Source organism: Apodemus sylvaticus, chromosome 22 (genome assembly GCF_947179515.1).
Source record: "Apodemus sylvaticus chromosome 22, mApoSyl1.1, whole genome shotgun sequence".
Taxonomy (NCBI): domain Eukaryota; kingdom Metazoa; phylum Chordata; class Mammalia; order Rodentia; family Muridae; genus Apodemus; species Apodemus sylvaticus.
The window spans coordinates 49,782,604-49,801,164 of record NC_067493.1 but is presented as its reverse complement, the minus strand read 5'-3'; positions in this window follow the sequence as shown (position 1 = coordinate 49,801,164).

Below are 18,561 nucleotides of genomic sequence, written 5' to 3'. Positions count from 1 at the left end.
AAGTATCGAAAACAGTAAGTAGATTTAAAAATAAGCAAAGGATGTTTCCTTCAGAGACAGTTTTCAAAGCAACTTATCAGCAAGAAAAAAGATACTACATGCTTTAGACAATTGCCTGTTTGTAATGTTAATACTGCCTACACACATGTGCACATGTGCAAACATGCACATACACACATGTAGATACCAATATCTATATACTCATACATTTAATATATATTTCTCAAAGTCAGCTTGGACATCAAATGACTCTCAGAAAACAATGTGTAGCAGAGTCAAGTGTAAGCATGTGGCTTGAATTCCCTACAAAATACTCTGGGGCTTAAAAAGGTACTCAGAAGGAGGAAAAATACGTTTTAGGTCTTGGCGAACCTAAATCATTTGAAAATAGTTTAAGATGTTTGCCGAATGGGAGGGGCAGCCCCCGCTCCCGACATATGGCAAAGTCAGAAAGGCTCTTCAGATGAGTTCAGACTAATTTTAATGTCTTGCACATGTGGCAGAAGCATCTTGGGAGATTCTCTTAAGCCACCGTTGGAGGGGGCGCCTGGAGTGCGGGATTTTTGTACCTCATTTGCATGACAATGGACAGCCTGCCCTTCTCCCTTCCTCTGGGTACAAGTCAGAGGCTGGTTAGAGCTGTGCCATCTTTTGCTTGGGTCCTGACATGAACCCAGCTTTTCAATTTGTGCTGGAAGGCTTTTGGAGTCAGCTCCCCTTGCTGCACCCTTCTATCTGGAAGCTAAGTGCATACAGTGCACACCTGTGCTAGGGCTCTTCATGGCTCTCCTGTCACAGAATAACAGTCCAGGATAGCTCTCTGTCAGTAGCCTGGAGAAATCCTCAGAAACCAGGGTCCTTAGGCATAACTCCTAGTGCTTCACAATACCCCATGATCCTCTGGGCTATCTTTCTAGAGCTGCACTGATTCAATCCAATCAGTCCAGAATGGAGATGGGAAACGTTTTGGCTGGTGGGTTCAACAGCAACTGAGTGCTTCCTCTAAAGGAACCCAGAACTAGGTGAGGTGCTCTTTAATTGTGTCCTGTGACTGAGCAGTACTTTGTAGGCAAGGCTCCTGCCCCAAATCTTGAAGAATTTGCATGTAGGTTAAAAAAAAAAAAAGGAAGACAGCAACATCAAACTCACTACTACCACTACTACTACTACTACTACCACTACCACCACCACCACCACCACTACCATCACTACCACCACCACCACTACTACTACCACTACTATCACCACTACTACTACCACTACTATCACTACTACTACTACTAGTACTACTACTACCATCACCACCACCACTACTACCACTACTACTACTACCACCATTACTACTACCACTACTACTACTATCACCACCACCACCACCACCACTACCATCACTACCACCACCACCACCACCACCACCATCACTACCACCACCACCACTACTACTACTACCACTACTACTAATACTACCACTACTACTACGACCACCACCACCACCACCACTACTACCACAACCACCACCACCACCACCACTACTACCACAACCACCACCACCACCACTACTACTACCACTACCACTACTACTACTACTATCACTATTATTATTACCACCACTATTACTACGATGATGACGACTACTACTACCACCACCACTACTAATTAAACCATAATTACTGCAACCTAGAAGCTAACTTGTTTCAGCTTTCAGCCCAACTCTTTTTTCTCTCTCTCTTCTTACATATTTTGGATATGTAGGATGCTCCAAGGGGAAATAGAATTTGACTGTGTTTGGGACAAGACCAAAATGCATGTCACTGGTGACCATGTCATGAATGGGGCTGGACATATCAGCACTGTTTTGTACAGCTGGGATGCGTCAGCAAGCATCAGTAGCTGCTGTGTTCATGGAATTTCATATAGTGGTGGAATTATGTTGATAATATTATATGTTACCCTTTGCTGTTTGTCATTTATTCTGCTGATGTGCGTGTATGTATATGTGTATATGTGTATGTATGTGTGTGTACATGTGTGTGTATGCATTGTATATTCATGTGTGAATGTGTGTACATGTGTGAATGTATGTGCACATGTGTGCATGCATGCATGTGTGCACATGTGTATGCCTGTGTGAATGTATATACATGTGTGTATGTGTGCATCTATGGATGTGTGTACATGTGTGAATATATATGTACATATGTGCATGTGTTCATGTGTATATGCACTGTGTGAATATATGTACATGTATGAATGTGTATGTTCATATGTGTATGTGTTCATGTGTGTATGCATTGTGTGAATGTGTATACATGTGTTTGTGTGTGTACATGTATGTGTGTGTACATGTGTGTTTGTGTGTGCATGCATGTGCAATGTTTGCATGTGTGTACATGTGTGCATGTGTGAATGTATTATAGATATGTTTGTATGTGTATGTGTGCATGTATGTGTGCATATGCATGTTAGTTGTAGCAAAAAACTGTTTACTGTTTATGGTTTACACTCCAGCATCACACACGTAGCAAAGAGGATACAATACATTCACTACACACAAGTGATTTTTGAGCTACCCACAGAATTCCCATATGCAAGAGCCAATGGGACAATGGCAAAGGACCACAGAACTAGGGCAGGGCCCATTTACTGTGCTATCATGAGCAAGACCCATGCTCCTCAGCACCTCAGTTTCCCCATCTCAACCAAGAGCACACTGGCTCAATTTACAGATGACTGTCAGTTCTTCAAGTGTTGTAAGTAGACAGGCCATAGTCTTTTCTTCCTTCCTGAGTGTGTGTGGTGTTTTTATAGGGCGTTTCATTCAGTAGCCCATGCTGTACTGGAACCCACGAACAGTTCAGCCTACACTTGGGATCTTCCCGCCAGTCGGCCATGTACTGGGATTGTAAACATGTACCGCTGTGACTGGCCCTGTGCTTGCCTATTAACCTCCCCCAGATAGTCTCATATTTGTGTGTGTGTGTGTGTGTGTGTGTGTGTGTATGTTCCTACTGAGTTCAGCACAGGGTTTTGTGCTTCATGCTAGGCAAGAGTTTTTCAAACTGGGTCCTGTCCCAGGGGCCTCCCCACCACAACTTCTCACCTAACATGCAGAAATCTGAAGCAAACCCTTGTCTGGCCTCTTCCCAGGAGGGATTCACTCCTGGTGAGTTCATGTGGACTCTAAGACAATTGCCATGATACGTGGTGAGTGAGTCTCAGCCTCAGTGAAAAAGAAGATGGGGGGGTACATCAGAATAGTCAGCCAAGGAGGACCTCCTCCCCAGCCTCTGTCAGTGATTGCCTGATGTATACGCATGATTCTAGAAGAAGCTGGCAATCCTCAAACTTACAGGACCTTATACCTAAAAACTAATTCACTTAAACACAATGAAATACATTATCTTAGAAAATCCCAGCATGCAAGGACTAAGGTTTGCCCACTGATTCTGACTTAAACACGTCTGAATTGAACAAACGACAAAGAACAAAACTAACTTACAGCTTTGGAAATAAGATGGTCTGTGCCAGGGATCAGCACATGCTGTTCCCTGCATGGAACCAGACAGAACACCTCAGATTTTGCAAGTCTCTGTTTGCAACTGCACATTCATTTCCACACAGACAGACATACACACACCACTTAGGAAAGTAAGTGTGCTTCGTGCTGATAAAACCTTATATGTAAAAGTAAATGTTAAGAAGAGACAAGATTAATTTGGCCCACACTTTCCTGACCTTGTTGTCAGTGATGGGCTACATGCAAATGACCACCGAAATCAAGTAGTGGTGGTGCTGGGCAGGTGGCTCACTCAGTAAAGTGCTTGCCTTTCAATGGTGAGGACGGGAGTTCAATCCCCAGCACATACCTTTAAAAGATCAGGCATGGTGGTGTCCTTGGGTCTGGCTAGACAGACAGTCTAGCGTATTCGGTCAGTTCCATTGCTAACAAGAGACCTGGCCAACAAATAAACAAACAAAACCCACATCTAAAGTATGGTACCAAAATGAGTCCTCCGTCACCTACAGCTGTATACACACACACACACACACACACACACATACACACACACATCTATTTTTCGTCATTCTTTGGAAAACAGCTAATGCCACAGGTGGCTTTCTTCCTTGTGTCCACCCCAGAGTGGTTGCTTCAGTTCTAAGCCTGTCCTGTTCCATTGAGTGGTATTTCAGGATGATTGGTGGTCACACTGATGAGTTTGTGGTCATCGTGACCCATGGCGTACACTCATTGTCGGCTCATGGGGATGTGGGAAAGGCTGCTTGGGTTTCTGATACCATCTCATTCCTGTGTCTGGAACATCTGGATCTGTGGCATTCTCGCTGGGAAGTGGTAAGAAATTGTACATATGTCCAGTGCACAGTCTCAGGATTAGTCAAAGCAGTGTTGGGAACACAGGCCACAGGGCTGCCACTAGCCTGGTGTCCCTGCTTCTGTTTCCCAAGAGCTGTGTGCCAGGGGCAAGTCAATGACCCCTCTGCTGTAACATAAGAAAAAAAATGAGCACATTCACTTCAGAACGCAGAGTTGCCTCACTTCAACCTCACAATTGGCCTACATGAGAATTCTAGAAAAAAAAAAGCAATGAAGAGGGGCAAATGGGAGCTTCCCCCACCCACTTGAATCCACTTTTCCTTGTTTCTTTTTAATTTTTAATTTTATTTTATGTTTGGGCATTTTGCCTGCACATAAGTATATGTGCTGTGCGTGCACGTGTGTGTGTGTGTGTGTGTGTGTGTGTGTGTGTGTGTGTGTGTGTGTGCAGTGCCCATAGAGGCCAGAAGAGGGTGTGGGATTCCCCATTACCTGTAGTGAACAGGCATTGTGGGTGCTGGGAACTGAACTTGGGTCTCCTGCAAGAGCAGCAAGCTCTCTCTTACAAACACTCAAACTGTCACTGTTGCTTTTCTCTGGAACAGTCAGACCTGGATGAGTTGGTGAAAATCTGAACATTGACACAGCCAATTATATGGGCTTTAAGATGTCAACCCTTCTGCTCAACTGGAAGAGAAAGGAGATCAAAGGGAAAGGGTCCTGAAGCACTCACATTGCTCCTCCAGACAGGGAAGTCCTTGCCACCTCATTCCCTAGGGACCAATCAGTTTAAAAGTTACACTGTTCTGCTAATCACATTGTGCCTAATGGTGGCTGTATAAAAGTCCATTGGACAGGTTGTACATGGTCATTCTCTCCAGGTGCAGGGTGACCCCAGCATGCTGGATTAAATAAAATTCCTCTTGCTTTGCACCGATTCCCATCTCCACATTGTTCACTCAGGGGTCTCTGGTAAGTGAAGGCTCTCCAGAGTCTTACAGATGTAACATCAGCCAGGGCCACCATGTGCGGGAGTGCCATCCGCAAGCTGGGTGATTTCTCAAAAGACACAGCACAGACCTCCCTTTCTCCAACAAGAGATCCTTCCTCCAGTAGATTTAATTAGGTCTTGGCTCCGCGGAACCTAGTGAGTGCCCTCAAAGGCGCTGATCCTGTTCTGATGAAATGGCTTAGTCTGTCAAATCCAAACAGAGATGTGTTCCTGTTATAGACTTTGTGTGAATGCTCTGCAGCCAAGGTATAAGCACTGGGGGGTGGGGGGTGAGCGTGGGGGGAGAGGAGGCTAGCCTCAGAATAGGCACCATGTGACTGCTGGAATTCAGAGGCTTCTATTTCCACTGCCCTTGCTGCAGATCCTGGGTGCTGGGTGCTTTGTTAAGGGCTGGCATAGCCAAGGTAGCCACTCTGCTGTTGACAGCCAAGAGAAGGGAGAAGCACCTTCTTTTCTTCATGCCTGAGGCTTGGCCAAGACTCTTGCAGTTGAGATGGGCTGTTTCCTCCGTGAAAACAGGACCTAAACAATGGTGCTTTTGTGCAGCTAGGGAGCTGAGTGCTGCCCAATCTGGATCTAACTGCCTACAGCTCCAAAGATGGGTGAGGCACTGCTAGTTAAGCCCCTTGTGCTGAGGCCGGAAGGGTGCCAGGAGCCACGGGACTGGGTTCAAACGATGACCTTGGAGTTGCTCAGGACTGCTTATCTGTGCCTGTATCCCCAGGGGATGCGCTCAGTGCCTACTTCTCCAGGGTGACATCACATCAGACTCAGGGTGTGTCAACGCCTCTGGTCGGATGCATGGGTATCACACTACTCCAAAGCTGCCATTTCCAGGCGTGAACTGGAGCTTCTTGGCACAGATTTCAGGGTGTTTTTCTAACACGCCGCGCTGCCCAGAACTTGAAGTTACACATACCAAGTGTGCACACCCAAATTTCAACTTGCACCAAAGTGTGACTAGAAATCAGGGCCCTGAGAATGTAACTCAGGGATAGAATGCTTTCCTACCATCTTCAAGGCCCTGGGTTCAGTCTCCAACACTGGGAGAAGGGAAAGTTGGGACGAGAGGGAGAGAGAGAAGAAGAGGGAGAGGGGGAGGGGAAAAGGGGAGGGGAAGAGGGGGAGGGGATGGGGAAGAGGAGAAGGGAAAGGAGAGGGAGAGAGGGGGAGGGGGAAGGGGAAAAGGGAAAGGAGAGGGGGAGAGGGGGAGGGGGAAGGGGAGAAAAGAAAGGAGAGGGGAAGAGGGGGAGGGGGAAGGGAGGGAAAGGGGCAGGGGAAGGGGAGGGGAAGGAGAGGAGAAGGGAAGGGGAGAGGGAGAGGGAAGGGGACAGGGAGAAGGGAAGGGAGAGAGAAAGAGGGGGAAGGGGAAGGGGAGAAGGGAAGGAGGAGAGGAGGAGGGGGAGGGGAGAGAGAGAGAGGGAGAGAGAGGGGGAGAGGAAGGGAGGAAGGGAGGGAGGAGAAAACACATAAAACAATCAATTTAATAGTCAAATTTAACAGTCATTCAACCATCATTCAGGTCAAAGAAAACAATGTGGCTGGTGTCCTGTAACCCTTTATGTCACTTCTGATTACAGTCACCTGCACCTACAGGAAACACACACACACACACACACACACACACACACACACACACACACACACCACACTGCACCCTCTTAGAACAACTCTCCCCTAAACTGATCACATCCTTTCCACTGTTCTTAGCAACATTGTTACCTGTGTATCCTTCAATCAACAACACAAACACAATGTACCTCCACTGTCCTTAGCAATATTGTTACTTGTGTACCAATCAATCAAGAAGACAATGCACCTCCACTGTTTTTAGCAACACTGTTACCTGTGTACCAATCAAGCAAGAAAGACAATGTACCTGTTTGATTTCTAAATTCTTCCACCTGTACTTTACTTTGCTGTGTGTGTGTGTGTGTGTGTGTATGTATGTATGTATTCTTGTGATATTTGAGAGAATCATAACTCTTACATGTAGCTGGAGTTTCATTGTTTTCATGGCTGTAGAATATTCTATTATTCTGAGCTTAGACTTAAAAATGTGATAGTCAGGAACCGGGTAGCCTCAGAGACATGGGTGCCAAGAGCATCCTGAGATATTCATCCCCACCTGTGCTTGCACACCTCCTCTCCCTCTACTTGCTAGATTTCAACCTCCCCAAACACACACACAGGTAGCTTTGAGGACCAACAGAATGTGAGAAAATCCTGGGTCTAGATTTCAATAGGGTGGCAGCTTGTGCCTCTGGGAATCAGACACTGCTGAAGACAGCTTGTTACCCCAACTCATAAGAGGACTTGGGTACCCACCCATGAGGAAGGGCATGTAGAGAAAGCTATCTAGGCCCATTGACTTTCCACTTGTCCTAGCTATTCCACTGAAAGCACCAGCTAGGACAGCTTTCCTATCTTCCCTGGACATCCCAGCCTTGGGCACAGATGCCCTCTTGAGCAGTGGCCCAAGCTGAAAAACCCTCAGAGAAAACACTTGTTGTTTTAAGACTTTCGATGTCAGGGCAGCTTGTAGCTATCAGCTCAGACAAAGCCTCCTGGGCTGTCCTGTCATCTTCCTCCAGACTGTACACAATGGCCATCGGGACTTCTAGTGAGAGGCTCTTATACCATTTTTGCATGATTTATAAAATGCTTCTGCCTCCTTGTTGCTTTCTTCATTTCTATTTTCTACCATGTTCTTGTGTGAGTCTGTGAAGACAATCCTGGGCCTAGGGCTGTAGAGAAAGAAAAGAGAACAGAGAAGCTGTTCCTCGGCACCTTTGACAGAAGGGTGTTTGTTACCTCTGGTCTTACGAGAATGGTTAGGGAGAGGCTAGCTTGTCCCGCTACCCAAGTCTCTGGGTTTCATGACAATCACCTCTGTGTGTGTCAAGGCTACAGAGGAATAAAAATACCATCAGACTTTTCTAGACCTTTGGAAACTGAAACAGGAGGATCCCTGGGCTTCACTGGCCAACCAGATTAAGTCTAATTGGTGTGCCCAGGTCAGTGAAGAGACTTTCTGAGGGTGAAACCTGAGGTCAGCCTCTGGACGCCACACAAACATGCAAACATAGGCATCTTCCTCCCACACATGCCTCCGCACATACACACTGACATATTCCTGTAAACACACACACACACACGAGCAACAACAAAAACAGCATAATGATGGACTAGAGAAAGTTTGAACTAGGAAGCCGGAAAGATGGCAGAGAGTGCACATGGCACGTGGTGCCCGGATGGAGTCGTGGTCGCCCTCTGTCCCTGCACTGCTCACTCTGCCTGGGGCCTGCAGCAAAGGCAGATGGTGTTGAGCAATTCACGGGGAAGGATTCCACTGTGTCTGTGGCTCCCTCTGACTTTGACCAGCTGGAGATGGAGGCCCAAGGAGGGGGAGTCTTGGGAACCTTAACCGAGAGAACGTCAGTAGCAAACCGCTGGCTTGAGCAAGCAGACAGCTCCGCTCTACATAAACGTTAGGCCTGCATGAGGTAAACATCAGTTAAAGACCTATCCCAGGAAGAGATGCAGGGGAGGGATGGGATGTTATTTTCGGACCCAAAATACAGAAGGAGTGAGGAGCTGTGAGGGAACATTTGCTGACTGGTGCTTGTACTAGATTCCATTTAATATCTTTTTAAATCCCCTCCCTTCCCAACTTCCCCCCATCCTGAGATGTAGCCATTAATGCTCATGAACTAATGCTGGATGAGGGTGCTCACTCATCCGCAGCATTTTGGAGCAGAGACTGGACCCCAGCCCCCCATCCACACCCCCACACCCCCATGCTGATGGCCCTGATTTGAGCCAAAGCCAGCTCTCTTGCTTTAATGAGCCAATCAGGGAGGGCTATGGAGAGGCACAGAGTGCCTCTTCTGTAGGCAGGGTTTCATGATTGTCCAAGGAGAATATTTGGGACCTGGGGAGCCCCACGGTTGAGAAGAAGACTGTGCTGAGGATGGAGACCCCAAAGGAATTTCTCCCGAGAGGCAAGAGCAATGTAGCAATAGCACAGAGGTACCATGGACCCCGAGGTGTGGTGTTCAAGGAGAGGGAGGGGAACTTGCTCCCAAAGAAGACGGTGGGAAACCAGCCTTTGGGCGGTGGGGGCCTTTGGGTCCCGATTTCCCATCGGAAGGTGAATCTACAGAACAGACTAAAAAGTTCCTCAGGGTCTTCAGAAACCCCATTTTACTGTGAAATATCCCCCACCAAAGACTTCAGTATCCCAGAGGTCTTTTATTGAGTCCTCCACTTGAGTGTGTTTGTATTAAGTGTTGGCTGCTCCTCAAGACCCAGTCCGTTGCCAAGAGTGGGGCAGAGAGGTGAGGTGAGATGTAAATTATGACGGTCCTAGTGAGAGAGAGCGTGCTTGTGTGCATGCCCCTGCCCATGGCAGCCAGACTCTGACCTCCTCTGCTGCTCTCCAGATTATTTGTAGAGATGGGGGTCTCTCTCTTAATTTATCTCAATTAATCTTATTTATCCTCTAGGCTGTCTTGCTAGAGACCCCCTGGGATACTCCTGTCTCTACCTCCCCAGTACTAGGATTACAATGCTGCGCCTGGCTTTTTATTTTACCTGAGTGAAGGAGATGGAACTGGGACCCTCAGACTTCCCAGCCGAGCCACCTCCCCAGCCTAACGGTGATGATTGGTGATGATCATAATACCTGAACTGGAGATGCTAAACATATATGCAAAGTACCTAGTTAAAAAAAAAAGGTTGGGTTGATCTACTCATTGATTAGAAAAACAAAACCTTAGAAATTGCAGACATAGACATAATGTAAGTGTTGGGAAATTTGGAGAACAGGTGGGGCCCGTTTGACTGACAGGTGGGTTATGTTACGCAGGTGGAGGCCAGTCTGACAGGTGGGTTATGTTATGCTGGTCCTGAAGGTTACACTTGGGTATCTGGGCACTTTTGAGGTTGTAAACAGTGAGCACCAGACATGTACTGTACATCAGATGACTGGCTTTAACATAGTCACACGGATCCATTTTTATCTGCACTTCTGACGTTGACTGTAGGTAACCCAGGACCCAAAGAAGGGTGTTGATGGCCGTGGAAACAGCGACCTCCTCCCCTCACAGGCACACAGTTTGCTTTTTGTCATTTGGGTAATTTGTCTTTTTTTTTTTCCCTCAGTCTTTCAATTTCAAAACACAGCCACATATGAGGCCCTGTTTTCAATCTCCAGTGTTATTTTAAAAAATTTAAATGTTTAAACTTAAGAAGCTTTTAAATTTTAAGGCCTTATCATGTAGAAAGACAGTATGTGTAATACAATGGACAATAAATATTCAAATAATGTGATCTACTGTTTGTTAATCACCATGTAACTGAGACTGCATAAACATTATAAAATTTTATTTATAATTTTATTCTGGTCTGGGTAAATGGCATTGCTGACAATCCTCAACCTTCCCCATAAACAGACATATTAAATGGATCTTTCCAGACAGACCAAACCCATTCAGCAGATGACAAAGGTGAGGCTCAGCCTTGCCCCGACCGAGTCCTTTCCCATGATGCCCCGGGAGGCTGAATTCAATCTTCCTTGGCACACGCAAAAACTTTGGGTTCAGTAAAATGGTGGGAGGCTTTAATGTGCCATTAAAAGGTGATTTTTATAAATGGAGAGCTCTCTGAATGGGTGTGACGTCAAGAGAGTGATTGGAGTTTAAATAATAGATTCCCAGGGACTGGGAAGTCTGTTCTCAGCTGGCTGCTGTCCTGGCGCCTCTGAGTCACAGTAGCCTTTGCTACTTGGTTTCTTTCTTTGCCATCCCAGGCCTTAGGGATGGAGCAGAAAGTGTAGCTGCCAAGCACATCCCTTGAACTCTGCTAACACACGGGGACATCATTCCTGACGTCTTTTTGATCCCTCACCACCCACACATCCCCCCATCACAGGGAAGATCAGAAGACGCCATGTAAGGGACTTTACACAGTTTTACAAAGACCCAGGAAGTAGTTTGTCAACCACATGGATCTATCATCTTTAACCTGTGTTGTCTCGGCCTCCCAGTTACCTTCCTCTCTTCTTCCGCTCCCTTACTGTACCAGCTTCAGGTGGGTTGTGGAGCCCTGAGAGAGGGAATCGGAGATTGGAATCGAATGATGGGTGAGAACTGAAAGATACTCTTGCACTCAGATCCTATCCCTCCATGTGGGGTATCTGGGAAATGGATCAGCACCCTAATGGAAGAGGCAGAACCACTTAATTAATTAATTAATTAATTAATTAATTATATGTATGTGAGTACACTGTAGCTGTCTTCAGACATACCAGGAGAGGGCACTGGGTCCCATTAAAGATGGTTGTGAGCCACCATGTGGTTGCTGGGAATTGAACTCAGGACCTCTCTCTGGAAGAGCAGTCCAGTGCTTCTAACCACTGAACCACCTCTCCAACCTCACTATTGAACCCTTAGAGTGATAAAGCACTACCCTTGGATTTGACAAGAGACCCTGAGATACCACGCCAGAAATCCAAGCAAGGAAATAAAGAAGAAAGTTCTGGGCTTCATCAAATTGTTTGCACCACAGTTGTCAAGAAACCAAAATCTATGGCGCCGGGAGAAAATATTTGCGACTTGTGTTTCCGATAAGGGATTCTCAGTTGTGTCATATAAAACATACCCAAGAGTCACAAAAAGAAGAACAACCCAACTTTCATGGCATGAGAGACTTGATTAGGCACCTCAGCAATTATGCAACTAAACAAATTATTCAGTGAGAATGGCATCAGAATTGGGTACACAAAGATATAAGGACAGCGGGTTGTACTCACTCCATTCTAAAGCTTAATATTTCATTTTTCCAATAGTGGGAATTGACCTCGGGGCATCACCTGGGCCAGGCTAGTGGTGCTTCATGATGGAGCTGCATCTCCAGCCCACGTGACGACTTGAGAGCTAAGTAGAAAACTCACGAGAGCTAAGTAGACTCATCAACCAAAGAGCACTGCTGAGATTTGAACCCACAATCCTGTGCACGCCAAAGCTTGTAGCATGCACCTGTGACCTTGGTTGGATGGGGGAAGGCCTTGGTGACTTTTCATTTCTGTGAAGAAGGCAATGTAAGAAAGAAAGGTTGGTTTTAGCTCACACTTCAAAGTGGGGTCCTTCACGACTGGGAGGTGAAGACGTCAGGGGCTGGATGTGGCTGGTCATGTTGTACAAGTGGTCAGAAGAGAGCAACAGACTCACACAGGCTCGTGCTCCACATAGCATATCTCCCAGCTCTTACAATCAAGGTCATCTGTCCAGTGAATGGTACCACACACACACACACACACACACACACACTAAAGATGAGCCTTTGTGGTGGTTTGAATGAAAACAGCCCTAATTTCTCTTGGTCTCAAGGGCTAGCCTAGGTGCTAGAATAGGTTAGGGGAAGTTAACAGATGGGGACTACATTTGAATGAAACATAGGGTCGTATGTTTGAATACTTGGCCCCCATTTGTTGGACCTGCCTGGAAAGGATTAGGAGGTGAGACCTTGTTGGAGGAGGTATGTCAAAAGACTCACACTACTCCCCCCCCCCCCTTCTCTCCATTTCCAACTTGCGGATCAAGATGTCAGCTCTCCGCTTTTCTTGCCTCTGTGCCTTTTCTCTACCGTCATAGACTCAACCCTCTAACACTGTAAACCACAAATTAAATGCTTTTTTTTTTTAATGAGTTGCCATAGTCAGGGTGTCATAGTAATAGGAGGGCATCTGTGTCAGTCTTCCTACACCAACGAATGTAAGCAAGATAATTTCACCCAGCTATGCTCGCAGGCACATCTCCCTACTGAGTCTAGATTTTATCAAGTTAAAGGTTAATACCAGCCATGACAGTGAGCTTCTAGGCTACGTAAACCTTTGACACCAGTCTCTGGAGCCATGGCTATCACTGGCAGTAACTTTGGGCATGAGAACATGAGCATAGTCAGATATCCATGATAGCCAGACTTGGTCAACCTGCATTGGCAGTGTCTGCAGAAAAGGAAGAGGGTTGCACTGATTAAATTCTCCTTGTGGGAGAGGGGATTGAACAATGTCTGCCTTCTCCCCCTGAGACCCAAATATAGAACCAAAATTTAATTCCATTAGTTTGTTCTGGAGAACCAATGAGTTTATTGGGCTTACTTGCAGAGCATTAGGGAGGGATTACTGATCGGAGAATGGGTGACCCCAAAACAACCTCAATAGAAAATCTTCACCCAGAATGAATGATGGCTTCCACACAGCTGTGCAAATGTAGTCCCTGTCTGTTAACCTCCCCTAACCTATCCTAGCACCTGGGCTAGCCCTTGAGACCGTGAGAAATTAGGGCAAACTTACATATGCAAAGTTACATATACACGTCTGGGAGGAATGACTGAAATATCAAGCGAGGGTCCAGTGACCCTCCCCTCCCCTTCTGTGAGGACCCAAGGATCTGGATGGTAGTGATAGACTCTCAGAAGTAGACACAGCTGATCTCATTAAAAAAAAAAAAAAAAAGGACCTGTTTGTCTCAGAGAATCACGCTTAACAAAAGTAGGTCATTCATCATCTTGCTCCTCAGGCAGCTGCTTCTGGGGGCTACAAAATTCCAAGCAACCAGAGTTGGAAAGCACCACGGCCTTGTTTACCAGATGTTTGAGCTGATGCTGTTCCCGCCCTTCTCATGTTGGAGCCCTTGGATGGAAGTCAACAGCATAGATATCCCCACTGCAGCCAAGGAGAGCAGCGTCGTCTTCTGCTGTGAACTCAAGGCTTCACACAGAGAGGAAATGTCTTGTCCTAGCCATGTTCACATTCTGTCAGCCACTCTGTTTGGACAGGACATCTGCCTGGATCCGTGGTGAGCCAGAAGTGTAGTCACTTACATTGGTATATGGTGGAAGCACCATCAAATAGTGCTCCCCCTCCCAAAGACATAATCGGTCCAGAAACTGATTTGGTGTGGAAACAGGGGAAAAGGGGTCTTTGTGAGTTATTAAGTTCAAGGGATTTGAGATGGGGTATCCTGAGTTTAAGGGAGTCCTGTGTGGTATATTTGTCCTTATAAGGAGAAATGCAGAGGGAATTTGCAACATGAGCACAAGAGGGGATGTCCACATGAAGACAGGCAAGCCGTGAAGTGTGGTATCTGTAAGCCAAGAGCTACCATCATGGGCTGGGAAGGAGACAGAGTTCCCCTCAAGACCTCAGAAGAGAATCCCTGCCACTCCTTCTCATCTCTACGACGATGAGAGATGCCTGATGTTTTATTTGTGGTGGGCCAGAAAACTACGATGGCAGTGATGTGGGATTTGAACATATATACCAACCCAAACTTGTTCTACTAACCCATAATCTCGCATTCAGAACCAGCTCTGTGCTTCCTAGGGCCATCAGTTCAATCTCATCATTTACACATGTGTTCCAGACTGCACTCATTTACAAAGGGTGGGAGAAGCACAGAGAGGAAGGGTGGGGGAGGGGGAGAAGAGAGAGAGAGACAGAGACAGAAAGAGACAGAGATAGAGGCAGAGACAGGATGAGGAAGAGAGAGGGAGAAGATGTGTGTGTATGAGAGACAGAGAGAGATACAGACAGAGAGGATGAGAGAAAGAGGGGGAGAGAGAGAGGCAGAGACAGATAGGGGAATGAGAGAGGGGGGAGAAAGAAAGGATGAGAGAGAGAAACAGAGACAGATGCAGGCACATATCCCAAAAAAGCTTTCCTCGCCCATCGTCTTAATATGATTTCTGTTTCTCAAAAGCTAGAAAAGAAAACACGACACGACACACAAATCGCATCAGCCCCTTGCTCGAGCCAGGCAGACTGTGGGGTGAAAGAACTCAGCCTCAAAATGCAAAACCAGAGCCATTAAATCCCTCCAACGTTTTCGACAGTGGTAGCCTCTCATTGCTCTCTTTCAGACAATACGGAAAAGGCAGGGAGCGGCTCTGCCCTGTGTCTGATGCGGCTGCGGAGGGCTGGAGAGCCAGAGGAAACACTAAGCCAGAAAGGCTCACACGCTCTCATTATCCAGTTGGTTGGGAAGCCAGAAACAGCCCAGATTTCCGGGCCTCTGATGGGGATCTTCTCAAAGCTTCCAGTGCTCTGACTGGTATTTCCTTTACTAGAATTGTCTACCCTATCTCCACCCCCTAAACATCACCTAACAATCTCCTACACATACTTCAAGACCCAGGCTCCATAAGACCTCCTCTTTGATTTTCCCCAACTCCAAGATCTCTCTCCTACAGAGAAACTCCCAATTATCTCCCTCCTTGTATATACATTAAGGTTTGTATGCACCCAAAACATATCCTATATGGTGCTTTACATTATTTGATTCTTTGAGATTCAGTTCGTTCCCTTATACAAAGATCTCTCACCCCAAGTCCTAAGGAATTTGTGGGGGCGGGGAGACAGGCTTCAAGGAAAGCTATCAACCCTAGAAACACAATTTCCAAATGTGGTATTTGGGGGCCTGGGATGCCACAGCTTTGAGAATCTCCAAAGACTTTGAAGGCTGACACACACTTATGACCCTTTGCTTGCTGTCCTATTCCTACCTGGCCTGCAGGTAGGAAAACTCTCTTCTCATTGTTGCATAAAGTTTTGATGGAAATAATTCAAATACATAGGAGAAAACGCAACACGTGTCGCTTCTGAATGGCAGCTCTGAGCACAATGGGATACAATGGGATTTATGAAAATCTCTTTGCCTGATGCTTGTGCTGGACCCACCAGGTTGGGGCCGGGATAAAGATGCTAATAACACTTGGTTGCTCTCTGATTGGCTTGCCGATGGCGTCACAGAGTTCTGGGGGAGGGTTGGGAGTAGGGACACAGTTTTGTTGGTCATTAGCCCCACAAACATGAAGCTATAAGTTCAATCCCCCAAATCCTCATTTCTTTAAAAATCTCTGTAGGAGAGAGATCTTAGAGTTGGGAAAAATCAAAGAGGAGGTCTCATGGAGCCTGGGTCTTGAAGTATGTGTAGGAGATTGCTAGGTGATGTTTAGGGGTAGAGATAGGGTAGACAATCCTAGTAAAGTCAGTCTGACCTGACTGGCCAAGGAAGAACCCTGTTTCAGGTGCAGTAGGTGATGGAGAGGTAGCTAAGAGGTTAAGAGCGATTAGTGCTCCTGCAGAGGACCAAAAATAGTTCCTAGCACCCATGAGGAGCAACTTAAACAACCACCTATAAATCCACCTCCAGGGGATCCAATGTCTCTAGCCTTAGAGGACACCTATGTGCATGTGGGGTGCACACACACGCATACAAACACTTACTTAGAAATAATAAAATGATTCAATCTCTAAAAACACCAAGATGAGAAAAAAATACAAGGTAAAAAGTGACGGAGGAGACAACCTAATGTCAACCTCTGGCCTCCACACATGCATTCATATATGCACTCACAGACACATACACACTTGCATGCACACACACATACACACATGCATACACACAGAGACACATGCATGTATACACATATATATACATACACATGCATATGCACAGAAATATGCATACGCACAGAAACATGCATGCACACACATATACACATGAATGCACATGCACACAGACATGCATGCATACACAGACACATACATGCACACACACTTCCATGTACACACACAGACACACACAATTCAAGAGCTTTTTGCTGCTACAATACAACTTCACCTACACTGACTGATTCAAGCTGGGCAGCTGATTATCAAGAAGCAAATGCTCATGACAGTCAGAGCAGCCCTCCTCTCTCTGAGGCCTGATGGGTCTGGTATCATCATCCTTGTTAAACTGGGTGCTGAGTGACCCCCCAAGTTTCCCTTCAATAATATGTTTACTCTTCTTGGAGGCAAACCAACTTCAAAAGTAGCTTAGCACAGGCAGGGCTTGGAGTCCAGCAGGTGTACAATTATGTTCCGGCTCTCCCAGCCACCCTTCTTCTATTGAGTATCTACTATGTGCCTACCACTTAGCACCTATACATCTTGGAACAGGACAGATGCTAAGGCTGGGTAAATACACACTAGGCAATGATGTGAATGTCTTATGGCAGAACTGATGTCACACAAGGGGAACGAGGTCTGTACGCTGCTGTGTGAGGGTTCGTGCAAACGTTCAGTGGGAGGGGCAGAGTGAAGCTTAACTCCTTGTGAGTAAGAGGGGCCTCATCATCTCTCATGGGAACAGGATTCCAGGAAGAAGGAGGGAGAGTGGGTGCGAAGGCTACAGGGTGGCAGCTCTCATTTGCTGAGTGCTGGCCGCACGGCTGACATTGGATAGCGTGGTTCACCTCACTCATTTCATTATTCAGGCCCATCCTGTGCTACAGTTTGAATTTGAAGCATCCCTTGGGCCTCGTTAATTGAATGCTCCATCTCCAGCTGGTAGTGTTATCTTGGCCCCCAAATTATGAAAACAGGAAATGAGATCCCGGTAGAGGAAGTAGGGCACCGGGCAGCAGCTGGGCGTGGTTAGGGCTTTGGAGGTTGCACTGTCTCCGGGACTGTAACTCTCCTCTGCTTCCTACCCACCACGGTGTGAGCAACTCCCTTCTCTGGAACATCCACATGGTACTTGGCCATGCCGTGGGCTCAGAATCATCAGGACCAAAGATGTAAACTGAACCTTCAAAACCACCAACTAAAGAAATCGTTCCCTCCTAGAAGGTTTCTCTTAGGTGTTCTGGCAACAGTCATGCAAATAAACCCCTGCCATCCTGTTCTATAAATAAGAATTCGGAGGCATCTAGATTATAAAAGATATGTCAAAAGGTCAAGAAGTTTGCAAAAGGCAGAATTAAGGGTGACCCCAAGCCACCTCTTTGTAGGGCCCGCCGCCTCCTGCTGAGCCCACTGCTCTGCCTGGTGAGAGCCCACTATGCCACCCCAAACATGGTCCAAGTTATCTCCTGTCTCCCAGTTTTTCAGCAAGCCACCCACTGTTCAACATGATGGACACTGCCAGAAATAGTTGTACAAATAGTTCGGATTGTGATCTTTTCCTCCGAGGCAACAGACATCTATTCAGATACGATTAGCTTGAATATTCTTTCACACGTCGGGTGATGTCTATTATCTGATGTGCGATTCAAGAAGACTGTTAATCTAAACAGCGTGAGGGCGGACACCCCGCTTTTCCCAGTGGCTGCTAATTAAGGCAGAACTGCTCATTTCAGGATGACAAGTGACTGCTCGGTCTCAGCT